The sequence below is a fragment of the Microtus ochrogaster genome, chromosome 6 (assembly GCF_000317375.1).
Source record: "Microtus ochrogaster isolate Prairie Vole_2 chromosome 6, MicOch1.0, whole genome shotgun sequence".
Classification (NCBI taxonomy): Eukaryota; Metazoa; Chordata; class Mammalia; order Rodentia; family Cricetidae; genus Microtus; species Microtus ochrogaster.
The window spans coordinates 81,448,586-81,466,455 of NC_022013.1; the positions used below are offsets into that span (position 1 = coordinate 81,448,586).

The window sequence follows — 17,870 nt, forward strand, 5'->3', positions numbered from 1 at the left end:
CATGTGTGTATGATACATGTGTGTATGTATGTATGTATCTTCCAGCCTGGCTATATTCTGTTAAGCCATTGGCCGAAAGCAGTTTCTTTATTATTACCCAATGGCAGTAAAACATATTCACAGCATACATCACCTCCTCTTTTCTCTCTAAATAAAAAGGAAGGTTTTAACTTTAACATAGTAAAATTTCATGTAACAAAACAGGTATTAAGCAAGAATTGCAGCTACAGTATTTATATCTACTTTATCTTTTATAATAACTAAGGAAAACTATAGCTATCTATTCTTCAACTCTGTCAAAGACTCCAGAAGATATACTATTACCTAAGTAAACAGGAAGTCCATTGTAAGCAACTTCTAAAACTCTAGAATTGACAAGACATCTTGCTGTAACATTGCAGGCACCCATCTTCAGTCTTCCGGCCCATAGTATCCAGCAGACTATTTCATGAAGCAGGAAACTTAAAAGACAGTTCTGCCTATATTGGCAGTTTGTCAATCACTTTCTTCTGTGTCCAAGCAGTGTCAGGGGTGAGCTCCTTCTCATGGTATGGGTCTCAAGCTGGATCATTCATTGGTTGGCTACTCCCATAATTTCTGTGCCACCTTTACCCCAGCATAACTTGTAGGCAGGGAAAATTGTAAGCTCTGCTGGGTTGCCTCTTCCAACCTCAATAGGAGAAGAGGTGCCTAGTCTCACTGCAGCTTGATGTACCATAGATGGCTGGTATACATAGGAGGCCTGCCTTTTCTGAAGAGAAAGGAGAAGTGGATGGGATGGGGTGAGAAAAGAGGAGGTTGGAGGAGGGACTGGAAATTGAGAAGGGAGGGAGGGGAACTGATCGGGTTAAATTAATTAATAAAAATAAATTTAAAGAAGCAATGATATCATCATAGCAGTGAGCAAATGTAGTGTGCAGATCTTTGATTCTAAATGCCACTAACCATATATATGCAAGTATATATATATATGTATATATTAATATAGGTGTTGTATAGTGTGTATATATCTACATTTGTTTCTTTTTTTTTATTGCAGCATCAACACTGGTTAATCCATGTTTCCCACACTGGTTGAAATACCGGCCCCATTGTCTAGTTACGCCTTGCCCTGATTCTGTATTCTGCTGCTTCCACTGTACCTGGAGGTGAGGCAGTGTGGTGTTTACTTCAGTGAGTAATCAAGCTGTACGTGAGCGCCGCCAGCCTGGAAGAGTTGAATCAGCACATAAGCCATTTCTGCTGTCACAGAGTAGATGAATCAGTAGATAAATCCTGAGAGTAGATTCCAGCAAGGGGCCACATGTGGAAGTATGAGAAGAGGTGTCGAGCTGGTCCTGGTGATGCATGTTTGTAGCCTCAGCATTTTGGAGGCTGAAGCGGGAGTTTGTTAGTTCAAGGCTAGTCCGGGTATCTAGCCAGGCCTTACCCTCCACAACCCTCTCCACAAAGTTCTGACCTCCCTCCCACTGGAAGCTTAGAGCCTACTTTTATAATGACTATGGAACAGTGATCTTTTATGTTCACACACGCCAGCTGTGTTAGTTTAGATAAAACTTAGCTCTTGAGATTATAGGTATTCTGGATTATAAGCTCTGAGAGCAGAGTCCTGTGTCTTATTAACTTAATGCTTGTTTATTTTATACCTAGTGCACCAGACACTGAGCTGTGATACATCTGCCCTGGGCAGCTCACAGTCTGGTGGGAAAACGGGCGTAGAAACAGATAAGCACAGATAATACCCTCCAGTGCGTGTACTGTTCATCTTCCATGACTGTGGGGTAGTGAGGTCAGAGGGCACGGGTTCATATACTCACTCAGGCATTTTCCTAAATACAGGGATAAGGAGGATGCTTAAGTGATATTTTTATCCTAAATTCCCATGAATTGTCTCAAAGGGCTTGTCTGTGTCCCTCCACACACCCCAACCCTGTATACCAACTGCCGGGACAAAATGTGCTTGTTTGTCCTGTTCTGTGCACCCCCAAATCCTGTATACCAACTGCAAAGACAAAGTGTGCTTCTCTGTCCTGCTCTATGTACCCCAACTTTGTATACCAACCGCAGAGACAAAATGTGCTTGGCTCTCCCTCTCCACACACCCCAATCCTGTGTACCAACTGCAGAGATAAAAAGTGTGGTACCTACCTCCGGTGGCTTCTCCTCCCCCATGTCTCTTCTGTATCTAAGATGTTGAACCGCAGAGGTCCCGCATAATCACAGATAGCGGTTGTGTGCATCCAGGATGGTGGCAGCAACAGCACTTGGCTCTAGCATCTTTTTCTCTAAGTGGGCCTTTGTTCTACCACTAAAGTTCTTCTAGATTTCATAAAACTTAGTTAATGTATTTGAGTTCATCTGTTTTGTGTTTGTTTAACACCTGTGACAAGATAATTTCAGTCATTCACTTATAAAAGAGAAACACATTATCAGGGCATGCTCCAGCTTTGAAACACAGCTTCTCCATTTTTACCCATTAGCCATGTGGAAAATACCAATTAGAGAAACTTTGAGAACAGGTACTTGTAAACCTAGTATTCATACAAAAAAAAACCCACCAAAAAAAAAAAAAACCCAGCTCTTTAAAATAAAAACCGTAATGAGATTCACTCGAGCAAATCTGTGTGTCATAAACCTTTCAGGGTCAGTGCAGTTGAAGAATGGAGCCATGATTTTGGAGCAGCTGGCAGCCTGGCTGGGAAAGGAAGGTGTGGCTCCCAGTCAGAGCCGGCCCTTCCCCAGCAGCAGGCACTGCCACAGGCCATGTTTCTGTGCTCAGCTCTTCACAATCTCATACACTTGGAGGATTTTGAATTTATAGAATTTAAAAAAAAAAAGTTGAAAGTACCATTTCAGTTGGAGAGCAAATCATGACATTATCTGTGAATGTAATTTAGCAAGGATTTGTATTCTAATATCACCTTCAGTAGAAAACTGCCCTTCAAGGCCGTTTTCAGGGTGTCACAGGGCAGATTGTATAGCAGGCATTACTAATAAAGATTGAGAGACTGGCTTTGTTAACTCCTAACTGTCAAGGGACACTTATCAGTGTCTACATCAGTCTCTTGAGCTGTGACGTGCATAAGACAGGCCTCATAAGGGTTCTGTGAGAGGAAAGTTAACACGAGAGAATGCTGAGCATGTCAGCACAAGCAGACATTTCCTGTCTTCTCCTGTGCTCGCTCTCTGTCTTGCTTTCCCACCCTCATTTTTTCTTCTCCTTTAGATGTGTAGGTTCCTTTAGCTCTCATATTATTCTTCATTGACTTTTCTCTAGTCTCTTAAACCTGTAGGTTTTTTGTTTGTTTGTTTGTTTTGTTTTTAGTTATGGGGGTTGGGAGGACGGTAGGTGACTATGAGCTGCCTGACCGGGTGCTGGGGTCTGCGTTTGGGTCCTCTGCAAGAAGCAATAGTGCTCTTAACTGCTAAGCCATCTCTCCATCCCCTGACTCCCCCCTTTTTTCTACTTCATCTAATGTGTATTATCATCTTAAATTTTCCAATCTCCAATTCCCATTCCGTTATTGAGTAGCCCAGTGCCACTCTTTCTCCGTTACTTCACAGGCATGCAGCTCTCCACTGGAAACCTTTCACCTGAGACCTCAGGATCTCTGAAATGGTATGCATATGTGTTTTTACAAGAGAGAGGTTTCTCACTTCTGACGCTGTTCAGAACATTTCATGATCTCTGTAAGGTTAGGAACTGTTGCTTCCTGGGATATAATTGCCCTTTCCTCCCAGGTGACTTGCTAGCCTCCTTCCCACCTGCCTTGTTGGTGTGAGGACCCTCTTCACCGCGAGCTTTGCTGCTGTCTGCACTCAGAGTGTGTGAGTTTCCGTCACTGTGTTAGCAGGAGCTTTGCCCCGACTTGGTTATCCTGCTCCACTCTGCATGCAGCAGCCTTGCTGTAGTTTCTTCACACTTTCAGAGATACGGCTGTGTGTATTCCCTAAAAGTTATTTTTCTCAGCTTCAAATTGTCGCAGTTTTAATGAGAATGTCGCCCATAGGCTCTGGCATTTGGAAACTTGGTTCCTAGTTGGTAGCAGTATTTGGGGATTTTAGGAAGTGCGGCCTTGGGGGAAGTGTGTCACTGGAAGCAGGCTTTGAGAATTTAAGCACTTTGTTTCCACTTCACTCTCTTTGCTTTGTGTTTGTGTTGAGGTTCAAGATTTGAGCTCTCCGATCCCTGCTCAGGCCACCATGCCTTCATTTCGCTTTCATAGACGCTAACCCTCAGGAACAATAAACCCACACAATCCTTTTCCTTGGTCAGTTGCCTTGGTCATGGTGTTTCATCACAGTGGTAGAAAAGTAACAAATGCACCAATATTCCTAGTAAATGGCCAGCTCAGTTTGAAACATGGCAAATTGTTTTTGTTTTGATTTCCCTTTTCTTATATGTGAAATGTTGTGCCAACTTGGAACCAAAGTGTTCAGTATTTTAGAAGATAATTGTCTAGTGAAAAAAGAATGTTCTGAAGTTAGTTATAAATTCGCCAGAAAAAAATACACATTGACAGCATTTTGGATTTCTTTTGCCTTCCTTCAAAGGCTAAAGGCAGCTCCAACCAGTCATGTAGCCTCACAGTGTATTATTTCTAGCTGGCCAGAGGACCATAGTTGTTTTCTTAACTAAAATCATCATGCACATGAATCATCGTGTCAGCTGGAAGAATTTAGAATTCCTCCAGGAAAATGAGATAACCAAGCAAGGCATTATCATGCATCTTAGTGTCTGTGAAAGCCCACGGAAAAGGAGCCTGCCTCTGAAAGCTGCGCTGCTTTCATCTCTGCACTGGGACCCTGACCTCAGAAATGCACGTGTTCTCAGGGTCCTTTCCTGTGCGTGTAATAATCAGATCAGATGGACAAACACAAGTGCCATGTGTCCTCAGCCATCAGCTCTGGGCTAGTGACCGAACAACATGCACTGAAATTATCTAACAGAAATGAAAGGAGTGTCTAACATGTGTTAGGCTCTTGGTGCCCAAGAGTGAACATAGCACACAGGGCCCTTGTCCTCCAAAAAAGAAAGATTGTTCACATCTCTGTACTGTAATTCCTATGCACGTGGTCTTAAGTACATCAAAGGCCTGAATAGAGTCTGAGGAGACAGTCAATTACAGCCACCAAAATCGCTCCCCTGGGAGAGTTAGATTGTAGGGTGTCATATACAAGTAGTGATTTGATAGAAAGACTTTCATTTTCTCACTGTTAATCTTTGTTCTGTATTTTAATAGTGAAATAGGTGGCAGGCCTTTATGTTTGGCCATGTAGCAGTGGTGATACAAAAGCTTTTGGACTCTGAAACAAATTTCATTCAATACATGATGATCCATGCAGGAGATGTTGGCCACAACTGATAAAGAGGAGTGAGCCTGGAGGGTTCTGGCTTTTGTTTCCCTGGTGGCAGATCCCTTACTCAGGCTGACATAAAGAACTCCAGTCTGTTTTGGAGACTGCTTTGGGCGTGGGTCTCTAGGAAAGACTGTTCAGACAGTGCTTATCTGTCTAACCCCTCTGTAGAGATGATGAACTGGAGGCCTCTGTGTCCCTCCTTTCAGTGGTGAGGGGTCATATAGTATACTTCACTGCTTGGGCTGAGCAGGACATTGGAGAACAGGAGAGTGGCTTTTCTGGAGTCCTAGTGTGTGTGTGTGTGTGTGTGTCTGTGTGTCTGTGTGTGTCTGTGTATCAGTGTATTGTTTGTGTGTGTGTGTCCTTGTGTGTCTCTGCGCGTGTCCATCGTCCTTATTTTTGCTTCTTGGTAGTAAGTCATTTCTGAGTTCAAGTTCCTGAGACTAGTGCTTGAACTTGTCACCTACTATAAGAAGCCACAGCAAGAGCTCTCACCTGGGCTGCTGTCCTCTGCCCTCCCAACATTCTCTGCTGCCCGTAGGCAGATAGGAGATGGAAAAAGATTATGTGACACTTTAGCTATAAGGTTTTTAGAAGCCATTTAAGACCTGTCAAAAATGATAGATTTAAGCAATTAATGTTTCAAGGTCCTCAAAATTATGTTCTTAGATCTACCTAACTGGAAAAATATGTTATCTTCATTAGGAAGACTACATGGAGTAAGCAACAAGACACAGTCTTTAGAAAGCAGCACATTTTACCAGTAATGAGCTGTAACCTCTGCAGGGCCAACACGTGGGAGCCATTATGAGCCAGCAGATAGACTGTCGGCACACTTCTCAAGTCAGAAGCCAGGTCTTCATTAGAGCAGGCATTCTGACTCTCAGTTTACCTCGCTTGCTGGCCAAGAACTTTCCATACTTAATGAAACTAAATTTCAAGAGCAGTTACCTTAATTCTGGAGTGTCAAATGCTTCTTTTTTATTTTCAAGCATATTCTTCCTACCTTTCAATTTTTTTAAGTTTAAATTTCACATAATATAAAAATAATTTATGTTCTGTAGGTATGAGATTTGCATGCTCTCTATCTAATATGACAGGAATTTTTCTCCAGTTACAGCAGAGGGCAAGCCCATCATTCTCCAGTTTCAAAAAAGATTCCAGCTGCTTGCAAGATGAGAACCAAACAGAACATTGAATATTTTGAAAAATCTGTCCTGGGGGAAAAGGTTTCATGTTCACAAAGATATTAAATTATGTAGTTTGGCCACTCTGGGGTGTGGATATTTTGAATACTACAACTGTCATTTATTTTTTTTATCAAGTTCAAATGGAAAAATTAAAAACTTAATTTTGACACGCAGTCCTTTGGCTGCACTGACCTATGTGCTGCTGAGATTTGCGTAGCCACATTCCTCTCTAGTGGATACGTGTTAGTTCTCAAAATTCTCAGCAAATATGTCTGCAGCCAAAAATTCCTCTGTTGAGATTCCTTCCGGCCCAGATGAAACTAATAGTTCCAGGCTGTGTTGCTGTCAGTCACTATAATCCAGGTATGGCTGCTCACTGTTTTTAATTTTCCTCTTCTGAACTTAAAGGCAGTGTTTGCCCTTTTCCCATGAGAAGTCAGTGCTAATGTGCCTGGGATTCTAGAACTGCAGATAGTTGGTCCTTTCCACATGGACACAATTAGGCTTTGTTTCAGGGCTCTTGTGAATATGGGCTTGATGATGGACGTAGTACAGGAGAAGACAGCCGTGTTGGGGCATCATGGAAAAATAAGAACTTTGGAAGTTGATGCCATAGAAAGCAGCTATTTCCTGCCTAAAATACTTTTTGGTTACGTTTGACATTTTGAGGCAGAATGTGAAATTAATTAAATGAGCATTATATTTTTGCTTATTATATTCTTTTCACTCATTACAAGACTTTTAGAAACATTCAAAGTACCCTCACCAGTTACCATTCTATTCTGAACAAATTAAGGTGGATTTTCTCTTTTTCTCTTCTTCTCCTCACCCTCCCTGTTTCCCTCGATTTCCAAATACAAATTGCATTCATTTGTCCCCACCATGTGCGTGTGTGTGCGTGTGTGTATGTGTGTGTGTTTGTGTGTGTGTGTGCGTGTGTGTGTGTGTGTGTGTGTGTGTGTGTATCAGGGTACACACGTGGAGGTCAGAAAACAGCTTGCAGGATTTGGTTCTCTCTGTCTGTCTACCTTCCATGAAGGTCTCAGATCATCAGGCTTTACCCATTGAGCCTCTCTCTATCCTTTCTGGTTTTCTGGCTAGTAGCCCAGGCTGGCTGTGAATTTGTGACCTGTTGTCTCTTCTCAGTACTGGGGTTTCAGGCACTTACCGCCATATCCCACATCATTTCATATTTTAGGTTATCTTTGTTAATACTTAAAAACAACATGATGGACAGTTCTGAGTTTATATCTCAGTTGGCTCTGTGATGGGTGATGTCTTAGTTAGGTTTTTAGTTTATGAGCCAGGTAGTAAATTACAGAGTTGGTAGGAGGAGTAATGATAAGGCAGATATGAATGTCTGAGGTATGCCTGGTATTCAGAAAGTGGTAGTTACAGGGCTTCGTAAATTGCCTGCCTACCTGCTCATTTATCTTATATTACATTTTTAGTCCTCCGTTTTTTATAAAAAAATAACTAATTTAGTTCTCTTCTATTGGAACTTAGAAGTATAAAACTATTCAATTTATGGCTAAATTTATCAAAAAATAAAATCTTTGCTGGGCTTCTCCCAAGAGGCTTTGAAGACGTTTGCCTTTCAGCCTGATGTGTTTCAGAGTCCTCAGGACACCATCCCTTTGGGAAGACTGGACTTGTCAAAGTAGACACCGTGTCCTCAGATACAGCCTGAGAAGGAAGCAAACCACTGGGGCATAGCTGTGTGCAGCACTCACTCATGTCTAGAGGTGTGCTGGACACAAAGGGTAGCGAAGAAAGGGGGAAGCTCCAGGACCAGTGAATGTGGACCCACCTCGCGCTTGCTTTTCTGCTCCTCTTTGAAATCCTACTGAAAAGGACACACCAAAATGGAGGGGTCACAACAATAGTAAAGACTTGAACAATATTTGGAAATTAGTGAATAGTGATGAGGTAGGTGTTTGCAGGGTGGAAACAAAGGCTGCAATTGAAGGGGAAGCTCTGGAAAGTCACAGACTCATGTGCACCAGGTATGCATGAGTCATTGAAGTAGGAACATTCTTTACCCTTAGGGGAGGAGATAACACACGCCATACTAATGAATTGATTTAAATAGTGCTAGAAGATGACAGCGCAGGAGAAAATGCGGTGAGGGGGGTTAGGCATGCTGAGGGGAGGGGAGGGAAGGGGATGGAAGGGGATGGAAGGGGAGAGGCTGGTCATGTTTTACAAAGAGGTGGCTGCGTAGACTTACTCGCACAGTGACTTGGAAAGTAGGGATTGAGCTAAGCTTTTTGGAGTAGGCTGTTGTAGGCACCGAGATGACTAGTGAAGGCCTGGAGACCTGTGAGAACCAAGGTCGTGAACATGGTGGAAAGAAGTAAGAGATAGGGCATGGCTGGAGAGAGAGCTCGTTTAGGGGACCCAGGTTCAGTTCCCAGCACTCATGTCAGGTGGCTCACAACCACCTGTAATCCCAGTTCCAGGCGTGGGGGCGGATCTGACATCTTTGGCTTCTGTGAGCACTAGATACATGTTCACATTATCACCCCAGGTACTATGATTAAAATAAGGAATGGAGAGCTCAGAGGTCATGAGGGTGTGAGTAGATATGACATCCTTGGCCATTGTAGGGATGTTCTGAGAGTAAGTTTGTTGTGGAATATTATTTTAACTTCAAAGATGTGCTGCATTTATTTATGCTGCAGAATATTTAGCTGTGTAAAGATGTGTTACATTTGTTTGTACTACATTTGTTTAATATGTAAGGGTGTGTGTTTAATTGTGTAAAGATGTGTTGCATCTGTTTCACCTTGCCTACCTAAGGCACCTGATTGGTCTAATATAAAAGTTGAATGGCCAATAGCTAGGCAGGAAAGGGATAGGTGGGGCTGTCTGGCAGAGAGAAAAAGAGGAGAAAGAGAGAGCTGCCAAGAGCCAGAAGCCAGGCAGCTGTCAGCCAGACAGACATACAGACTGCAAGCAAGAAAGAAAAAGTAAAAAGCCCCAAGGCAAAATGTAGATAAGAAGAAACAGGTTAGTTTTAGTTAAAAAGCCCTAGCCAGAAAGAGCCTAACCTAGGCTGAACATTTAAAACTAATAAGAAGTCTCTGTGTCATGACTTGGGAGATGGTTGGTGGCCTCATAGAAAAAGCCTGGTACAAGTGTTGGAATAAGATGGTCTACCCAAGGTTTTATCAAGGTCAAACAAGGATTTGCTTGCCGACCTGTGACGCTCTGCCTGCTTTAATGGCGTGCTCACAGAAGGCTACTGGGCTCAGTAATGCTTCTTACACGCTCCACCTCAAAGAAGGACACACAGGAGAAAGGGAAGTGGTTCTTGTGTAGACTAGTTAGAAGAAGGTCTACACACAGTGGTTTTGGGTCCCCATTGGCAAAGCTCGTTTGCCTTGTTAGTTTATGATGATGTCATGCGATAATGCATTGCACACAGTTCAGCTTATCTACTGTTCACTCGCTTTCTTGACTTGAGCAGACATATTTAAACAAAGTCTTTTCTATTAATGAAACCAAAATAGATCAAAAAGAATGTGAAAGGGACAGAATCATGATCAGAACAGAATACTTTTCAAAACTTGTAACTCCTGAGGTAAGAGGATGAGCAGTATCCATAAGAGCAGCAGGGCCGTAGGTAATAAAGATTCCTGGTCATTTAATGCTACTTACTCGGCATAAGGAGGTGAAATAGGACAGCTTTTTGAGGGTGCGTTTGAGTGCAAGGAAATGTAGACGAGAGCGGAGGTGGAGGTTCAGGAGAATACTTGGAAAGCTGCTAAACAACTGACTAATAGAAAGATCCTTAGGAAGTTTGAGGTGAATGGCTGTTCTTCCATTCAGCTCTGTGGTCTGTGGTCTGGACTCCAGCACTTGGACTGGTGAATATTTTTCTGCTCTTGCTCACTATTCTATGCCTAGCACACACCATATGCATAGTAGATTCTCAGATATTTTGACTGAAATTAGCATCTTCTTTTGTAGAAAAGATATACAATAAATTAAATAGGAGCTAATGAGAAGGAAACATTGTTTTTTCAAAAAAGACAATTTATCTTTTTTTTTTTTTTGTCAGTTGGAAATAGTCTTGTTTTTGTTTGTTTGTGTCTTTTGAGACAGGGACAAACTGTGTAGCTCTAGCTGTCCTGGAACTCACTCTGTAGACCAGACTGGTCATATTTCAACAGTCTTAATGTAAAACACCAAACATTGATGTAAATAACAGTGGTGTTTTGAATGTACTGAGAAAGAGGGAAGGAGAATGGTGTGAGCGAGCTAGGATGGCAGTGTGGGAGCTTCCACTGTTAATGTTAAGTGCATTGTGGGCGTGGCAACTAGAGATCGCTGAGGTTATGGCTGGCGGAGGACCTCCATTATTACACGTCTGTGAAAGTAGTTACGAACAGTGTAGATTTATTTTGGTAAAGCCAAAATTTAATGCTACCATGTTGCATCCCTTTGTGTGTTGAGGCCATGTCTGTGGCCTGAGTATCTTCAGGGAACGCTTTGTGTGATCCTTATCCTTTTCTTTCTGCTCCCACTGCTGATTCATCTTTTGTGTTGTTCCTCACAGGCTCTTTTGTTGAGTGACTGTGGCACTGTTTTGGGAGGTTCTGAGAACTGAGAACTTTAGGCCTAGAGGGCCGGAGTGGTCATTGTTGGTGTGCCTTTGAAGCTTACAGCAGTCCCTTCAGTCAGTGCTTCTGTCCACCTTCTCCATCAGCTCCCTCCACCGTGATGCTCTGCCTGAGCTCATGGACCCAAGCAACCATGGGCCGCAGGAACCAGAATAAATCTTTTCTCTTTTAACTTGCTCTGGCAGGCCTATGGGATACATAAAAGTAGCCAGCACACCTCTCTGGATTGATGTGGTCTTTTGGCTTATCAGTACAGTAGTGAAATTGTAGCCTCGTGGCCTGGGGAATCTTTTGCAGTGAGTTGTTTTCTCTGATAAAGTCACTTATGATTCTCTTGTTGTAGCTTCCAATTAATGATAAGACATTTCACAGTAATGAAGGCCACTGATGTGCCAGTGTTGTTCCTTTGAGTTATTTGGTGTATGTTGTACGTTCTGCAAGATCCAGGATGGTTGGCTCTGTTTGCTGTTTAATGGCAGTCATAGTAGATGTGATAGTGGATTCCCGCATATCTGACTGACATTGTCGTATGCCATTGAGAAGGAGAGTATTCGTGTTTAAAAGAGCATGGCTTTTGAGTTAGACAAGCCTGGATTTCAAACCCATCTCTACTACTTACTAACCATTCTACTTATCTTCCCTTGGGAATCCCAATTTCCTCAGAAGGGTCATGGTTTCTCTGTGATGGAGGTTGTGGCATGGATTCAGTGAAATAAAGAAGATGAACTACTCAGCACACAGTGGTTAGTGTGGCTCACCGTCGTTACTCTGGTCCTGTTTCTGAGTGGTGCTGTCACTATTTGCTCAGACTTTCAGAGCGTTCATATGCTTGTCAGGAGGAATGTTCCCTACTGGAAAGATTCCAAAGTGTTGATGGCTGCTGTTAGTCTGTCTGCACCTCCTCCCTCCCTCCACTCCTTGATCATAACACTTAAGGCCCTCCAACTTCAGAGACATTTTCAGTTTTCATCATCTGCTGTTTCTCATAATTTTCTTTCTGCTGTTTGAAAACATCACAATAAATCATTTAGTTTCTTTTGTTAAAGTGATGCCTGGCATTAATAAAGCATAAAGAAAACATATACATTTCTCCCTCAGTTCTCTAGGGATACCATCAGAGGTCACACAGGTTTTAGAGAAGAAGAAATATCACGAGATACGTTATTTTAAATGTTATCTGTCGTGTGACTTCTAGTAGACCAAGAGAAGAAAGTGTTCCCACCCCATGGAGTGTGGATCACACCCAGAGAAAGCGATGAGAAGGATTTCTAGTGCTTTCAAGCGGGGTGTCCTCCGAGGGTGGGGGGTTCTGCTCACCTCACTTTCCACTGGCAGGCGGAGGACTGTGCGTCCAGTGAGGGACTGTGAGAAAACCAACCAGCCACTTGGCTGCTGTGCTTATTCCTGTGTTTTTGTTTGGCTGTACTTTGAGACGTGGGAGGTTAGTGACGTGGTCCTCACATCCCCATCCTGCTCTCCCTGAGCTCTGCTTTTACATGGCTAAGCCTTTTCTGCCCTTCAGTCGGCCACTAAAGTGCTCTTGGCTTGTATATTTTTTGAAGAATTTGGGTCAATTGTTTTGAAAACTGTCCCTTACTGTGGGTTTGTAAAACAAACACTCTTAACGAGAGTAAGGTTTTGAAGTTCTGTGGAGACTCGTGGAAGGGGAGCTCTGCTCCCAGGTATGTCGGTGGGCACATGATACCAGTGTGTACCAGTACTATTGATAAATTGATTAAGATGCGCAGGACTTCCCCAGTGTCAAGTTATCGTTTCTCCCTCTGTAATTCCTCTGTGATTTAAACTAGCTTGTTCCTCATTAGATGCCCGCGGTCCCATACTTTCAGCTCATTGGTGCTGTTGTATTAAGGAAGGCTCCCTTCTTTAGGTTTATTTATATTAGTTTGAACTCACAGATTCTTATTCTATCCAATAGGTTATATTTCACTACTTACATTAATTATTACTGGCATTAAATGTTTTGCTGCTTACATTAGTTCAGGTCTGGTAGTGGGAGACCTGTAAACAGCCTCGTCCTTTTGATGACCTCATCATTTATTCAGTCTGCATTATCCTTCTGTTATGTTAAGGTTTTCACAGTTCTTTTTGTACTGTCTAGCTTAGTCTTAGACCCAGTCTTTTTTCTAAGGACCCTGGGTCCTTTTTATGGAAAACGGTATTTTAAAACCAAGATCTGAGTGCTTTGTGTAATCATTGCTGCTAACATTTCATTGGCTGGAGATGCCATTAGGTCTCATGTTTTTCAGGAACCAAGCTAAGAAATATATGTGTATTGTAGGTGGAGACTGCTCATTCGTTCCTGGCTGTCCAGACCCAAAATAATCACACAGAACCTATATTAATTACAACACTGGCCAATGGCTTGTGCATATGTCTAGCTAACTCTTAGATCTTGAATTAACCCATTTCTCTGAATCTGTGTGTCACCATGAGCCTGTGACCTACTGGGTACGGTTCTGGTGTTCTGGCATCTGTCTCCTTGGGCAGCTACATTGTGTTCCTTTGTGACTCCACCTTCTTTTCTCCTCTGTCTCTGCTTGGAATTCCCTCCTTGCTCTATTCTGCCCTGTCATAGGCCAAAGCAGCTTCTTTATTAACCAGTGGTAATAAAATATATTCACAGCATACAGAGGGGACCCACATCGGTGTATGTCTACATTCTGTCCAAATTAAGATTGATATTGATTATTACAGCACTGCAGTACTCAGTCCAGATTCTGTTTGTAACTTTCTAACAGTAAAAATAAAACTCGGCTCTATAGTATTGTTTTCTATTCCTGTTAGGACTCCTGCGTTGTCATTAAGTGATTTGTTTGGATTAAGGAGTTAATAAACAGTTACAGTGTCAGGTATACTCACTGCATGGTCAGTGTTCAGTGTGAAATAGAAGAAGCAATTTTTGACAGTTGTTCTTAACCTGTAGGTCATGACCTCTTTGAAAACCTCTGCCTCCAAAAAATATTTATATTACAATTCATAACAGTACCAAAATTAGTTATGAAGTAGCAATGAATGTAATTATATGGTTGGGGGTCCCCCACAATATGAGGAACTGTATTAAAGAGTTGCAGCATTAGGAAGGTTGAGAACCACTGCTTTTGACTATATGATATACAACTATATAAATATCCTTGCTTTGTACTGTTTAAAATATGAATATAATAGATTATTCAATTACTGTGAACTATTAACATCTAGTTTTTTTTTCAATAAGAAAAAGTCATAACTTAAAATAAAATTGCTCAGTAAGAAAAATGGCTCCTTTGTCTGCTTTAAACCATCTTGGCTGTGGGCAGCAGCACTGAACAGATTTCAGCATTTCTAATTACAGAATTAGCTTGCAGACTTTGTCTGGCTCGTTTTTCACACCTGTCATCTGTAGCAATGTGAAATATGTTCTTCATCTGAATCCCTTCCTGTGCCTCCTGCTGACAGACAGACAGACAGACAGACAGACAGACAGACAGACAGACAGACAGAGCTCCCACCACTGCTCCTTGTAATTAGGCTGCTAACGCAGGAATGCTTGGGACTAACTTAGGAGCTGGTGACCAGAAAGTTCTGATAACCTTAGGATTCATTCCCAAATTACATTATTAACTCTGTGTGTAGTCTTGGGAAAAACAGTAGGCTTTCTTTCCCCTGGGCCCGCCACGGTTAAACAGTGACAGTTTAGGACAGCCACTAGCAGTTTTTCTCTGTGATGTAATTAAAACTACACCCTAGTCTCATAACCTCGTCCTTTATTCTTAGGAACATGCTTCAAAAGGGGTCTCTACTTGTTTTACTCTTTTGTTTATTTACCTCAGCTGTGTTAATTGTAGCTGTGGCATCTCGTACCAGTTTCTAACATGAGTCTCTCACACTTCCAGGCAAATTGGAAAGACATAGCTTCATGCTCAGCGTAGCTTTTCCACAGGGCAACTGGGAATTGCTTTTGTTACAAGGACTTTTTCTTCACTGTGGATTTTCTAACCAGAGGGACATATTTATTTTAGGCTTTCTCTTCATACTTATGAGGGAATAGGTCTTTTAAAACTGAACAGAAAGATCAAAACCGTCAAAGCACTCTAATCTTAAAGGCATTTTTTTTTTTTGGTTTAAAGAAAAACTGAAATGGCAATTTATATGAATAGTCTTTTGTTCTAGAGTAAACTTGAGATCCACATTCTATATATTCAAGCCTTTCAAATGTAGACATTTAGAGCTAATTGTGTTCTATGAGGCAAGGCACTATTGTCATACTGTGTGTCCCTGCTCCGTTTTGGTTTATTTCTACAAACACAAACTTTTAAATTATTGGCCCCTTATTACTGATTTACACACACACACACACACACACACACACACACACACACACAAATTGCTGTCACATCCTCTTGGCTGTAGTCCCAAATACATCTTTGCATTTTTAGCCAGTTATGATTTTGTTTTCATTTTCAGTTTTCAGTCATGGCCCCTGTTGGGTTTTAGGAGTATCTTTTTAGGATTACACATCAACCCCGGGGATACAACCCAGAAGAGGAATGGGAAAGGAAACCCCATCCTGCCAGGGGTCACTGAGGTACAGTGTTGATAGTGGAACTGTCTTTGTCAGGTAAAGTGAAAACCAGTGTTTTCCCCATTTCTAATAACAAGTGCAGCAGAATATTTATTTAAAAAGAATATTTAAAAGTACATAATGCACTTTATATTTAATCAAATTATGGAAGGCCAGTTTGAGTTAGGAAGCATCACTAGGTACAGAGCCATAGGCATCCCCTGGCAACGGAAGAGGCCATGTTCCTTTTTCACAGTGTATCCCTGGGCAGAACAGTGTTTGTTCGACATGTCGTGGATGCTCAGCAAGGATGTGTGCAAAGAATGAATGAATCTCAGGAGCTTCTGCCTGACCTTTCTTTTATTTTTTAAATTGAAAAGAGAGTCTTCTTTCATACTTTTCGTTTTACAGATGAAGAGCCTTCATCTGGAGATGGAATGGCTGAGACAGCAGCAGAGCCCCAAAGTATTTTATGCTCATTAATCACTCGCTCTGTCTTTAAAAGGTTTATTTTCAAGCTGTGAGATAGTTGAAACCAAGGCAAACATAATAATGTAAAATTTTATATGTACTGCTACAGCGGCTCGGCCATTTATAGTGTGATCTGCATATTTTTCGTCTGTAAACAGGCAGTTGGAGTTCTCAGGCAATTGGAGTTCTCATGAGGTACTTACATAGTTGCTTTCTTGGGCTAATTTCCTTTTATGTTGTTATTACTGTTGTTGTTTAACTTGTCGGTGACTTCTCTACTGAGGGCTGCCATCATTGCACTTATGGAACAGTATAGTGTCAGGACTTGAGTGTGAAGGGCGTCAGAAGCTGCTTGGCTGAAGCAATTCATTATTTACAAGAAGTTCACCTCCAAGCAGTTAAGCAACTTGTCAGAGCCACATCAGTAGTTGGTGACAGAGCTGGAAGTAGAGCCTGGCTTTTATGGTCTCCTGTCCAGCACATCTTGGTTGTGAATAATTTACCTCCAGCTGGCAGATAATAAAAGAAGTCAGAGTTTGGGTACAGAGCGATCGAGGCAGCGATGTAGGATAAAATACAGGGCAGTCGGGGGCAGGCTTGCAGATCAGTTCCACTGTTTTTCTCTCCTCCCAGGGCTAGCTCCCTGCCTGTTGAAGTGGGCATTAGCGAGAAGATGACCTAAAGAGATGAGGACTCTAGGCATCCAGGGCTGGAGCACACACTTGAGGGAGCTGAGCTGCTCGCAGGGCAGGGAGATGGCTATGGAGAGAATAGTGATGTTGTGTCTGCCCCATGTGGTCATTTTACAGGGACCGCAAACACTGGTTAGTGCTGCTGGTGCCGATCAAAGGCATAGCCAGGAGAGAAATAAAAGCCCAGCTGTAGAGTATGACTTCACGAAAAGGACAGCAAAGCCTGGCATATGTGGGTCTACATGCGTGTTTAAAGGTGATATTTGTATTGATTGAATGATCCCAGAGGAGTCAGAGCAGTTACATATTGATATTTCATGAATTGGCATTTGGGAAATAATTACTTTTTGTTTGATAATTATATTGTTTAATGTGTTACATATTACTTTTGTTAAAATGAAAATAAATGAAAATCCATTAATAGAATTTTAGACTTAAGATCTTTTTAATTTGTAGTTTTTATAGTAGGGTCTCCCTCTGTGTCCCAGGTTCACTTTCTTTGCTTAAAAGCTGAAAAGCTTAAAACAGCAATGGCAGATTTCCTATGGAAAGTGACTTATTAAATTTGGTTTGTCCTCTGAAGTCACTGTCACTTCACACTGGTGTCCTTCTGGAAGCAGATTTTCAGATGTGCTCTGGGGCGGTTTGAAAGAAAATGGTCCCCAAAGGGAGTGGCACTATTAGGAGGTGTGGCCTTGTTGGAGTTAGTGTGTTACTGTGGGGGGTGGGCTTTGAGGTCTCTTGCTCAAGCTTCCCCCACTGTGGCAGTCAGTCAACTTCCTGCTGCCTGTAAGATGTAGGACTCTGAAATATTCCAGCATCACATGTGCCTGCATGCTGTCATATTCTCTGCCATGATGATAATGGACTGAACCTCTGAATGTAAGAGAGCCTTCCCAATTCAGTGTTTTCATTGTAAGAGTTGCTGTGCCATGGTGTCTCTTCATAGCAACCCTAACTACAACAC

General features: G+C 42.1%; 1 protein-coding gene across 7 annotated transcripts in view; it reads left to right on the plus strand.

Moving 5' to 3' along the window:
- Disp1 (dispatched RND transporter family member 1) overlaps positions 1-17,870 on the plus strand; it is a 154,536-nt gene that overhangs the window by 33,540 nt on the left and 103,126 nt on the right. For 2 of the 7 annotated variants that reach the window (XM_026779841.1, XM_026779838.1), the window contains exon 3: positions 1,040-1,148. The exons of the other annotated variants lie outside the window; for them this stretch is intronic. The gene's annotated coding sequence lies outside the window, so the exon portion shown is untranslated. The remainder of the gene's footprint in view (positions 1-1,039; positions 1,149-17,870) is intronic. 7 annotated transcript variants of the gene reach the window in all.